The sequence below is a fragment of the Podarcis melisellensis genome (genome assembly GCF_964234715.1).
Source record: "Podarcis melisellensis genome assembly, chromosome: Z".
Classification (NCBI taxonomy): domain Eukaryota; kingdom Metazoa; phylum Chordata; class Lepidosauria; order Squamata; family Lacertidae; genus Podarcis; species Podarcis melisellensis.
Window position 1 is genome coordinate 14,166,834 of NC_138547.1, and position 12,426 is coordinate 14,179,259.

At 43.5% G+C, this 12,426-nt stretch overlaps 1 protein-coding gene and 1 long non-coding RNA gene across 9 annotated transcripts in view; one reads left to right on the plus strand and one right to left on the minus strand.

The window, feature by feature from the left end:
- The window catches only part of LOC309361908, a 212,947-nt gene extending 209,420 nt beyond the window's left edge, over nucleotides 1–3,527 (minus strand). Inside the window, exon 1 of the long non-coding RNA XR_014164692.1 lies at nucleotides 3,315–3,527. This is a non-coding gene — a long non-coding RNA (uncharacterized lncRNA). The remainder of the gene's footprint in view (nucleotides 1–3,314) is intronic.
- A 5,586-nt stretch (nucleotides 3,528–9,113) lies between these two features.
- Nucleotides 9,114–12,426, plus strand: part of NTNG2 (netrin G2) — a 125,052-nt gene continuing 121,739 nt past the window's right edge. For 3 of the 8 annotated variants that reach the window (XM_081897169.1, XM_081897172.1, XM_081897171.1), the window contains exon 1: nucleotides 9,114–10,015. The gene's annotated coding sequence lies outside the window, so the exon portion shown is untranslated. The remainder of the gene's footprint in view (nucleotides 10,016–12,426) is intronic. The other 5 variants (XM_081897173.1, XM_081897175.1, XM_081897174.1 and 2 more) reach the window with 5 other exon arrangements.

A 12,426-nucleotide genomic window follows, 5' to 3' on the forward strand; every position in this document is an offset into this window, starting at 1 on the left:
GTGTCCTTGAACTCTGAGAATACTTCATGTTTGTCTGGATCGAGGATAGAGAAGAGTGTATGTGTTGTGCGTAGAAACAAGCACACTGTGCAAACAAAAACATTACATTTGTTGCCCCACAAACCACTAGCATATGGCCCATGGAAAGTTGACCAGAAGGGAATGTGGTGCTCAATCTGTAAAAGTTCTCCTACCCTTGCTTTATAAAGCAGAAATCTGCCTGGTCTGCCTCAGTATTCTCAATGTTCCTATTTGATTTGCAGATCCACAGGGATGCGAAACAAAGCATTTGTTGTCCACAGTTTTCTGCATCTGGTTCTTGGGAACGTTTCTTAGGAAACGTATGCTATCTGCCAACATATACTACTGAGGCATGCAGAGTTTGTTTGTTCTAAACGGTAGCCTATAAACTTTGGATTAGTTTCTCATGCCACATCAGATGTGGTGGAAGACACGATTCCATCATGTTGAAGTAAGATTGTTCAACCACGGCTTGGCTTCTGTATCTGGAACATGGCAAGGGAGTGATGTTTTGTCTTTCACTTCAAGCAGCAAAATACCTTGAGCCAGTCCTGAGCAATATATTCTCTCTTCCCCATTTTTCCACCTTCCTTCCTACATCACTAGTATTTGGAGAAAAATGGTACCTCAGTAGTGTGGGGCATCTGCTTTGCATGCAAAACAGCCCATGTTCACTCCCTGGCATCTCCAGGCTGCTCCCAGACTTTGGAATTCCCTCCCTAGAGCAGTTAGACTGGCTCCCTCCTTGTCCTTCCATCAGCAACTTAAGACTCTTTTGTTCCAACAGGTTTTTAGGAACTGCTTTTAATGAGTGGGCTGATGCCATGCTGTTTCTGTTGTGATTCTCTGTGTGTTCTTAATAGATTTTTATATATAGTTTTAATTATATTAATGTTTAATATTTTTTAAATTATTGTTTTCCCTCTATGTTTTTAGCTGTTCTTATTTTATCTGTAAGTCATCTTGAGTCCCTGTTGGGGGGAAAAGCAGAGTATAGATACATATAATCATAACAACAGCCACCCTGGGAAGCACTGTCAATCACTGTAGACAATACTGAGCTACATGGAGGTCTAACTCAGTATAAGGCAGCTTCCCATGTTCCCAGAAGGAGACATAGCTCAGTGGTAGAGCATCTGCTTTGCATGTAGAAGTTCCCAGGTTCACTTCCCAGCATTTCCAAATTGGGTTGACCATCCCAAATTCCCTGGGAAGATGGATTGACTGTTCAACCACTTGAACATGTGAATGGATTAGAGATCTCCTAAGAGTTCCGTATAGTAAAAGCTATGGTTTTCCCAGTAGTGATGTATGGAAGTGAGAGCTGGACCATAAGGAAGGCTGATTGCCGAAGAATGGATGCTTTTGAATTATGGTGCTGGAGGAGACTCTTGAGAGTCCCGTGGACTGCAAGGAGATCAAACATATCCATTCTGAAGGAAATCAGCCTTGAGTGCTCACTGGAAGGACAGATCATGAAGCTGAGGCTCCAATACTTGGGCCACCTCATGAGAAGAGAAGACTCCCTGGAAAAGACCCTGATGTTGGAAAAGATGGAGGGCTCAAGAAGAAGGGACCGACAGAGGACGAGATGGTTGGACAGTGTTCTCGAAGCTACCAGCATGAGTTTGACTAAACTGCGGGAGGCAGTGAAAGACAGGAGTGCCTGGCGTGCTCGGGTCCATGGGGTCACGAAGAGTCGGACACGACTAAACAACTAAACAACAACAAGAAGAGTTCTCAGTATCCTTAAACTACTGTTTGCAGGATTCTGTGGGAGCCATGCCTATTTAAAGTGGTATGACACTGTTAAAAATATATAGCACACATGGAGCCTAAAGCTAGCAGTTGTAGACATGAGTCAAAAGAGCTGCCTGCATTCACCACCCTATTTATGGCTGTCTCAGTGCCTAGTTTCAGGTAGGAACCCTCAAAAGTTTTCTTCCGCTCAGCATTTAAAGAAATTGAACTAGCCTGATTTTCACTTTCCACTGTAATACATGGATAGGAATGTAGCTATCCTTAAGTTTCTGCACATTTCTGGTTGGAAAAAGTACAGAAATGCAAACAAAACTCTGTATTTTACAGTAAAATGCAAACAAAAATTTGTACTTTATGATGCCTCCCCCCAAAAAACTGCAAATGCATATCTGTTGGTAAGGCATAGAAAAGTGTGCACGTCATTTTTTAAAAAAATGCAAAATGCAAATTTGCATGCAGGTTGGGTTTTTTAAATTGGTAGTTTGATGCAGAATCATGATTAGATGAACTTAATGAATTAATTCATGTGAAACTAAGGTAGACTAGAAATAGACCATTCCATTCATCTCTTCTTTAGTGAGCTGTGATTCCAGTCCTGAAATGTTTTGGGAGCATGACTTACTGTAGCAGCAGTGAAACTTCCCCACCTCTCCCTCCTTCTTTCCATACAATCACGATGGCGGATCTGCCCCACAGCCCCGCCAGCACTCTTTTCTCCTTGTAGCATCATTTCTAGGGAGAAAGGGTGACGGCAGCAGACAGGGCTTCGATCCTGCTGTGGCATTGACAGCTTTTCTTTAACTTGATTTTAAAGTGAATTAAAAGGGAAGTGAGGAAACCTTGCTACCTCGCCAACAGCACAGAGTGCTGCAACCCACCCATTTCATGGTAAATCTCCCCCCCCCCCCCCAAATAGAACAAACCCTTATGTGGCTTAGAAGCTTTGTTGGTAACTTCAGGCCTCTAATTATCTCTCAGCCTAATCCAAGGACTGTTGTGAAAATAAAACTTTTGTGAGGCCTTACATAGTTTTGCACAGCAACCCAGTCTCTGAACAGTATGAGATCCCAGTGGTCCAGGCGTTCACCCAGGGTTCATATTTCCTTTGGAAATGAAGCACAATAGAGATTGTGGTATCTTTATCCTATCTGGTTTATTTACATATATATACAACCTGAACCTATGATGGAGGGGTTCACAGCATTAACATCCCAAGAGGGTCTTACTAGCCACCCTGAGCCCGGTTTTCTGAACCGGGAAGGGCGGGGTATAAATAAAAAAAATATTATTATTATTATTATTATTATTATTACTTCTCCCATCATTGCAGCCTGGGATTCAGCCTGGGATCAGCAATTGCTCAACCTCTCTCCAGCTTTGTGTCTTTGCTTTGCTGATGGCCCCATCTCCCTGCCTTTGTTTTCTGTTAATGGCCCATCTCTCAAATGTTCTACTGAACACAGGAAACTGAGTCTAGCTATTAAGAGACTGACTTCCAGTTTAACTCTCCAAGCATTGATTTACAGTGGTACCTCGGGTTAAGTACTTAATTCATTCCGGAGGTCTGTTCTTAACCTGAAACTGTTCTTAACCTGAAGCACCACTTTAGCTAATGGGGCCTCCTGCTGCCGCTGCGCCACTGGAGCACGATTTCTGTTCTCATCCTGAAGCAAAGTTCTTAACCCGAGGTACTATTTCTGGGTTAGTGGAGTCTGTAACCTGAAGCGTATGTAGCCTGAAGCATATGGAACCTGAAGCGTATGTAACCCGAGGTACCACTGTATTTAGTTTTTAGTTTTTATTTACAAACAAGGAAATTCCAACATTCATATACATATACAGAAAGAAAGGAAGGAAGATAGGGCCACTACACAAACTTACAATCAAAAATTAGAAAAAAGATTATACCCACCTTACCCACCTAGTGTGTCTTCTCTCCAACAGTGCTCACCCCTACTTTGACTCTTACATTACAATTTATATTGCATATATTCTAATTCAAGCGTTGATTAATTTATAACATTTACTAAACCGAGGAACTCTGGCACCCACAAACTTATAACAATATCATGTATGCTACCCTAGCTCCATGGATGAAGATTAGGACAAAAATATGGGAATGAAACACACAAACAGACCAGCCTTAATTCAGATGTTAGTAAATCATTTAGGAACATGAGAAGCTTCCTTATACTGAGCCAGACCACAGGCCCATCTATCTATCTCAGCATGGCCTACACTGACCAGGGTCTTCCAGGGTTCCAGAGAGGCATATTCCCAAACTGGAGATGCCAAGGATTGAACTTGGGTCCCTCTTCATGCAAAACATGTGCTTTTTCACGCATGTAGAGCATCCAGGTTCTCTGTGGTACACAGCTTCAGGATCACTGGGTGAATAAGCATCCCCATAGGTGCTGTTAACCATTGATTGCCTGAGTGATTGCTTCTGGTTTCAAAAGTATGGGATCTGAAATATTAGTACTGTGTGAAAAGAGTTTGAATGGCTTCTCCCCACCTTCCGCCACCCAATCTGCCAGTTTGTGGACAAGGCATTCCACTGGATTTCACCTAAAAACTAGGGAGGATGTTGAGCTGGGGGGGGGGTTTGTTGTATTTGTGTGTGTGTGTGTACACACACACACACACTCCCATGATGTGCACAGAATATATTCATAACTGGGTCAATTATTTGGGAACTGGCGCATGAACACTGGAGGGAAGTGTGTGTGTCTGTGTGTCTGTATAAATATCCAGGTTTCTCCTCCCTCCCCGCCCCTGGCTGCTTTTTAGCTGAGCAGATCACCTGCTCAGTAGAGAATAAATGTTCATCCCAGTGCAGAGAGAGAGAGAGAGAAAGTGGAAGGAAAGCAGGAAGGAAGCAGGAAAAGTATAACTCAACCGTCTTGTAGAGCTAGCTGATTATGCATTTTCCACATCAAATTGTCAGCATTTATTCAATTACTTCACTCATTATGAACATGTTTTTCAGCTACTAACCTAGAAATCTTTCCCATTCCTATCATCTCCATTAAAATGGATGTGCACCTGGCTCAAAAAGCTGTGGTTTTGAGCAAGAATTGATGTGAGGGGAACACCCCCCCACTGATTTGAGTGTGCAATTCAGGTTTCTTCTTTTCCAAGAATCCCTGGTACCAGTTGTTCGAAACCACAGGAGGGGGAAGTGTACCTGTGTGCGAATCCTGCTTCTCTGTTTCTCACAGGCAATTGATGGGCTATTGTGAGAATAGAATACTACCCTAGCAGGCTCTTCAAATGTTCAACACCAGCTGATGGCCCTTCCAACTAAGGTGAAGCCTGATCCTGAGAAGATAGAAGGATCTATCCTTTAATAACAATCAAGTACACCTTACGGCAGGCCTAGACAAATTCAACTCATTGGCCATGTCCCATTATGTGACAACCACACACACTGATATTTTTGCAGTTTCCAACAGATTGCAAAACCAGGATTTATTTCACGCTGGGAAGGGACATAGCTCAGTGTTAAAGCAATTGCTCTGCATGTAGAAGTTCATAGGACTAGCCCTTCCAGGATATTGAAGCTGAGGCCTTCTGCATGCAAACCAATGCTCTGCCACTGAGCTAGGTCTCAGGTTCTGTTCCTAGTATCTCCAATTTATAAGGATTATATTGGAGGTGATGGGAGACTGTCTGATACTCCAGAGAATAGCTAGCCATAATCAGAGTAGACAATTCTGAACTATGTGAACAAAGAGTCTGACCCTGGTATTAGGCTGATTCCTGCAACGGGCCACCCCATTGTGTCAGCCATCCCTAAAGGAGTCAGAACATATGGACTCGGAGGGAACTGCATCTTATTTCCCTTCATAAGGAAGGCTGCTTCTTATCAACAGAAATCTTAACAGTCATGCCTTAAGGTTCATGACAGTATTGTTGCTGAATGGATAGATGTCTCTCCGTGTTAAGTCAATTTCATTCCTATTACTAGTGAAACCTGTTACCAGTGGAATCCATGTCTAAAGATCCCTCTGGGTGGTGTAAAGCAAAAGAATGCTAGAGGAGTAACAGCAGAGAGGAATGGGCAATTCTGCTGCAAGGCAAAGTGACACAGCTTGTCCCTTGTGGGTACCCTTAAAGGCAGCATTCTAATCAGACACACAGGGCACAATCTATTGACACCACTGAAATAAGTGAAAGCCCCCTTTCATTTCAATTGGGACTTTAGCTGGAAAACATATAGATTAGGCCACATGTGAATTAGAAGGAGGGGAGAGGAGGGATTGGGGCGGGGGTGGGATTTGGTTCCATTTTTAATACAAACCTCCCACATTTGCACTTTTTAAAACTATATGTGAAGCAAAATGCAAATATGTTTCCAAATTTACACCTTTCTAAATTTTATGATGTGGTTCTCCAACCACAGAAATGTACAAAATTCATATATTAGGGGAAAGTAAGCAATAAATATGCATCTATTGCTGATTATATCATAAAAAATTATTTATTAGGAACATTGCTTTCAAAAATGTGTGTATCAGGCAAAATTGCATCTAAATTGTGTATATTAGGAGAAATGCAGCACACTAAAAAGTCTGGCAAATATTTATGAGGACTTTTTTTTTTTTGCTGCAAACTGATTTGGAAATGTGGCAAACTTTAAGACTGGGAAAACAAGAGAAACGAAAAATGACAGTTTCATCTGTCCCTAGGAAAGGAGTACCATTTAGATGTTTCCCACCAAAATGCCTTGGAGCAACTCCATTTGGAGAAGTTGTTTAAAATGTTTGTTGGACAGAAAAGTTGTGAGAATATTACAGTCCTCAAGACTGGATGTGGATATGCCACTGGAGCAAAGCAGCAACAAAACATCCATCTCAAAACAAATGTCTTCATTTTAATGAGTAGAAAGACAAATTTCACATCTGATGGGTTGCTAATTATAGACTCTGACTCTAAAAGCTCTCCCCCTCCTGTTTTTGTGCTTGCCTCCTTCCCCAGAGCTGATAAAGATCAGGAATTTTCTTTCTCTTTCCTTGAACATCAAATGGATCTTAAAGCATTTCCTGAGTTGCCTTGGCTTGGCTATCCCTGCAATGTGATATATGAGACTCCAGCAGTGGAGGCAAATGGAATACATTTTCCCCGTGCCTTTGGTGAAGCGCTTCTCTGGCCTTGCCTACACTTAATGTACTTTATTAACACTGAACTAGCCCAGGACAGAGAAAGACCAGAGGAAAGGGATGGAAGTGGAGGAAGCATTATGACGTTATTTCAGTTACACATGTGTAGAAACACATGCATAGAACATTGGTGCTTGTCTATCCCTATTACAACTATGAATGGGCTCTTTGCCCTCTTTTGTGTTGCTTTGATGGGTTGTAGCCTCCTTCAGATGTCCTCTTTATTCAGCATTCATCCTGGTTTGCTTCCAGTTTATGTGGACATTAGACTATGTCTAGTCTTTATTCAGCATTCATTGTGATTTGTTAGTGGGGAACTTAAGATGATAAGGAACATTTGTTCTGCATTCATCCTGATTTCCTTATGGGCTTCTTAAACATCCTCCCATTCATCATTCATTCACCACACCTCATGCATTTCCCTGTCACTTTCCAAACTGCAAAAAAAATCTGTAGGTTTTTTTAAAAAAATGCATTTGTTATGCCAGAGCACGAGAATGGTTTAATCCACTTTAATTGTGCAAATTTAAATTTACAGTAGGGACACAGATGGCACTGTGGGTTAAACCACAGAGCCTAGGGCTTGCTGATCAGAAGGTCAGCGGTTCAAATCCCCGCGATGGGGTGAGCTCCCATTGCTCGGTCCCTGCTCCTACCAACCTAGCAGTTTGAAAGCATGTCAAAGTGCAAGTAGATAAATAGGTACCGCTCCAGCAGGAAGGTAAACGGCATTTCTGTGCGCTGCTCTGGTTCGCCAGAAGTGACTTAGTCATGTTGGCCACATGACCCAGAAGCTGTACGCCGGCTCCCTCGGCCACTAAAGCGAGATGAGCGCCGCAACCCCAGAGTCGGTCACGACTGGACCTAACGGTCAGGGGTCTCTTTACCGTTACCTTTAAATTTGCAGTATGTGCTTGAATCCCTCCTGCAAAATACTGCCAGCCTGGAGGCACCCTATGTCCTGCTTTCTGGTTGTTTCCATTACTTCCTGCCTTGTTTTTTCTTATTGATTTGATAATTTGATGACCATTGCTTTAATAGTTGATTTTTAAGTCTCTTTGTTTTCTTATGTGGAGAAAGCAGAATATAAATTTTAAAGATGGGTGGATGGTAAGATAGATAGATAGAATTTTAGTGTAGTTGTTTCCAGAAAATTGTTCCAGGTGAAAATAAAGTGGAAGAAGCGACAAGCTGTATATAATTCTGTGAGCTGTTTGGAGGAAAGGGGGGATATAAGTGATATTATAAGAGGACAGGGTGTTGGACTAGAATGGGGTCCAGCAAATGGACATTTGGTCTGTCCCCTTGTGATGCTAGCACCTGGATCTTATGCATTAATTAATTAATTAATTACTTGGCTTGTTTATTTCATTAATACTATTTGTATCCTACCCGATAACATTTGCAGTAAATGACTATGCAAACAATTTACTTTTTTTAAAAATAATTTTTAAAAAAAAAATAACAATAAGAACAATTTGCATTTAAATGAATTTAAATACAAAATAAAACATGAAACTATGAAATCAAAGCAACACAGGTACAACAAGAAAAGAAAACTCACCCTAATCCAAAGTTAAAACAAATATTTTAAAATGGAGAGAATCAGACTTGAGGTTTTATTTTTTTTAATGACTTGGGAGAACTTAAAGTTGTAGGTGGCACACAAAGATGGTACCAGGTGAGATTCTCTGGGGAGACTGTTCTGTAACAGGGGTGCCACTTACTGGCAAGATTCCTTCTGGGGCAGACTCCCAACCTGGTGCCCACAATCCCTAACTATTGGTCTTACTGGCCCAGGCTAATGGGAGTGTTAGAGTCCAACAAAATCTGGAGGGGCCACAGGAGAGCATCCTCTTGATGTCCTCAAAGGGACCTACAGCTCTCTAACCTGCGGCAGCAGGCGGGGGTCCTGTGCGGGGAATGGACTCTTCTGGCCAAATGAAGGTGCATGGGCTGAAGAGCTTCTTCAACAAGGAAAAACCCAGACGCGGCTTGTCCTGCTTTTACGTTTTTTCTCCCCCTTTGGGATTTACTTCTGTTTTCCTTTTTCCTTTTTGGTTCTTTCTTACAAGCGCTCTCTCTCCCTCTCTCGCACCGTGGCCCCTCCCCCCCCCCCTTTGCCCTGCCATGGCTGCGTTTCCTTCCCGGCTGCACCTTTAAGAGCGCCCGGCCGGGTGGGATGGTGCGTGGTGTGTGAAGGCAACACAGAGGAAGTTACGCAGCCTGAATCAGGCGCGGGGATAAAAGCTCTGCTGGTGATTGAAAGTGATGGCCAAAAGGATTTGAGGCTCCGTGCCTGAACTTGGAGAGAGAGAGAGAGAGAGAGAGAGAGAGAGAGAGAGAGAGAGAGAGAGAGATGCCAGCTATCTATCCATCCCTCTCTTTGCATCCATCATCTACCCGCCCTTGAGTGCCAGCGAGGGGGATCGGAGCCGTCCTGCCCGCAGAGAGGCTGAGCAAAGGAGAGCCAAGGCTTCTTATCTGCGCTGTGTGTGTGTGTGTAAAACCCTCCCCAGACCGACCCGGGAGGGGAGGGAGGGGGAGCTTCGGGTGGGGAGCGAAGGGGATGAAGGAGAGCGGGATCCTCTGGTGGGGCGTTTTCTTTCCGAAAGGAAAAAGTTGAACTTGGCTCCTCTCTCCATCCACCCTCCCGGGCGCTGCCATCGTACCCAGACCTCGCTTTGGAAGCCCAAAGGAAGGAAGCGGAGATTTTAAAAAGCGAGAGGAAGGAGAAGAAGAGAGAGGAGGAGAGAGGAAAGGGAGAAAAGGGACTTCTCTCGCCTCCTTCCCACCCCGACCCCCCTCGGCCGTGCAGTTCGCTTCGTACACAACTTTGTGTATTGCAGGGGGGCGAGGATCCCCCAACGGCGTCCAGATCGCGGGCGGGACGCACTGGGCTCCCGAGGGCACCCCGGAGGCAGCGAGCGAGGCTAGGGCTCGCCTTGCGTTCAGGGAAGCCATCCATCCCTCCGCCCTGCGCGCCGCCTAGATCTGGGGCTCTCTCTCTCTCTCTCTCTCCTTTCTCTCTGCTCCGTCACTGCGCCGGATTACAGGAGCTGCGGATGCCGGTAAGCCAAGCAGATCCCCAGCCCTAGCAGGGCGTGAGGGGACTTGGGGTGGGACGGGAGGCGCCGCCGCCGCCGCCGCCAGCAAAGGAGCTGTTCTTTAGCACTCCCGGGCAGGCGAGCAGGGAAATTCCCAAGCGCCGCCGCCGCTGTTTAGCAGAGGGATGAAAAGTTACCTAACAAGCGGCTCCTCCGGGTGGAGATGCGGCAGGCTTTGTATTGTATTTTATTTATTTATTTATTTGCTTTTATGGCTCTCACTCTTTTCTTCTGAAAGCACCCTCTTATTATTAGCCCTTCCCGGTTCTCGCGGCTGACTTCTTCGTCTAGGGCTACTTTTCTTTTGCCTCTGAGCAAAAGGCACTCAGGAGTCAAAGCAATCTGTGTGGTGTTTAGTTACAGGTCTCTCCCCCTCCCCACCTTCTGACTTTCTCTTCTCAGCCGGCCTTTTCATCTGCTGCATTTTGACTAGACTACCCAGAGGTTCACATTTAATCTATTGTTATTATTAGGTCGTATCCAGTGTTAATCCTACTCAGCAGAAACCCACTGAAATTGATGGGCACAATTTACTAAGGTTTTCATAAATTTCAGTGGCTCTATTATGGGTAGAACTTCACTGGATTCAACTTCTTCCCCTTCTCCTTCTCCTAACAGTAAATAGATTAGGATTCACCCTCCTGATAACATCCAGCACGTCCCCCCCCCTCTTTCCAACTCCCCCTGCCCAATCTTTCTCTGTGACTAAAGTGTGCTTTGCTCCATGCATATGCTAAAATTATCTACAAAATTATAAGGACAGGGAACGAGATACGCATGGACTTTAAAAAAAACCCTCATATTAATATTGATTGATTGGGCATAACTTTCTGAAATCCATCCACTCCCTACAGTTTGCTGTGTCTGCTGCTTCACCTCCTGGTGCAAGTTTTAAAGACATGGTCTGTAAAGTGTTTTGCCACTTGGCTTTTAATTTGCAAAGAACTTAATTTGTCTCTCCACAATATGCTCCCTCCCACAATGCCTAACTTTTTTCAGGCTCCTTGTCGGAGCCTTCTCATACACAGGTGAAGTTACTTGCAGACCTCTCCATCTTCTGCCAGAGAGTGATGTCATCCCCAATTGATTTTAAGACCCCCCAAATAAGTTCGTGCAAAGCAAGGGGCAATTGTATGACATCTTATTTCCTGTTTTCTAACCTGAGTCCTTGAAATATCTGCATGTAAAACATCAGTTTGGAAAGGGAACTGGATTTAAGGAAGGGAACATGGAACACTCTGGGACTAGAAATATATTGAGGATGGCAGCTACTTATGAATGAAAGTTTTGCTGCTTCTCCTGGGAACATAATTCCTTCTCTGAGCTGTTAAACATTTTATTACTGTGTCTATATCTCTTCTGTGTAGCACATTTCAGACTTATTTCCTAACTTTTTTTAAAGACGATTAAAACAACACAATCTGTTTGAAGAGGATAGGGGTACGTCCCAAAATAAGTATCCAACTCCTGCCAAACCTCTCCCCCAAACAGATTCTTCTACAATCTGTTTCATACTCAGGCTTTCCCCCTTTCTTTTAAAAGTACCACTTCTGGGAAAGACTACATTTAATTGCCTGGTGGAACAATCAAGTTTACTTTCTGCACTTAATTCCCCAGCAGGGCATTGTAACTCTGGGTTGCCTCTTTATTTCAGAAGCATGTTAATCCAATAAAAGAAAAAAGAAGGAAGTCCAGATACCCAGATAAAATCTAATTTTGTGGGGCTGGCTATCAGTCCCCTGTGACTGCCTTGTACTCTTAAAAGAAAATAAAGGCATTGATTCTGCTCTTCCTGGGAAGTGCAGTTTCTTAATAAATATCAGGTGAAGATTTATATTTTTGCAGTAGGAACTGAAACCCAACCTTAGCCAAGCTATTAGTTCCAGACCTTTTTTTTTTAAAGAAAAAATGACCCAATACTTACACCCTATTCTTTGAAGGCAATGCTGGCAAGCTCTTTCCACAAAACACCTGTGATATTGAAATGCGAAATTTAATAATGAGACAGCTTGCCTCTTTGGCTTTCCACGAATACACACCAAATCAGTTTTTTATTGTCTGCCGGGAATGTGTAGCATTTAACAAATGTAGCAACATAGCAACTGATATTATAGATGCCTTTCCTGCTTTCCTTTCCTTTCCTGTCAACCTGCTCCAGTGTAAAATTTTGATATTTCTACATTTCTGAAAATAGATTTGTCAGTTTGTCAGCATGTTTCCCCCATTTTCAACTCTCCGCCACCATCCCCAGGCCCAATCCAAAACCAAATGTGGGTTTGGGATGACAAAACTATTACGCCTCTTATGTTATTACAAGAGCTCATGACAAATCTGATGTGATAAGGAAATTGTTGCATTTTTAAAAAAATCACTGA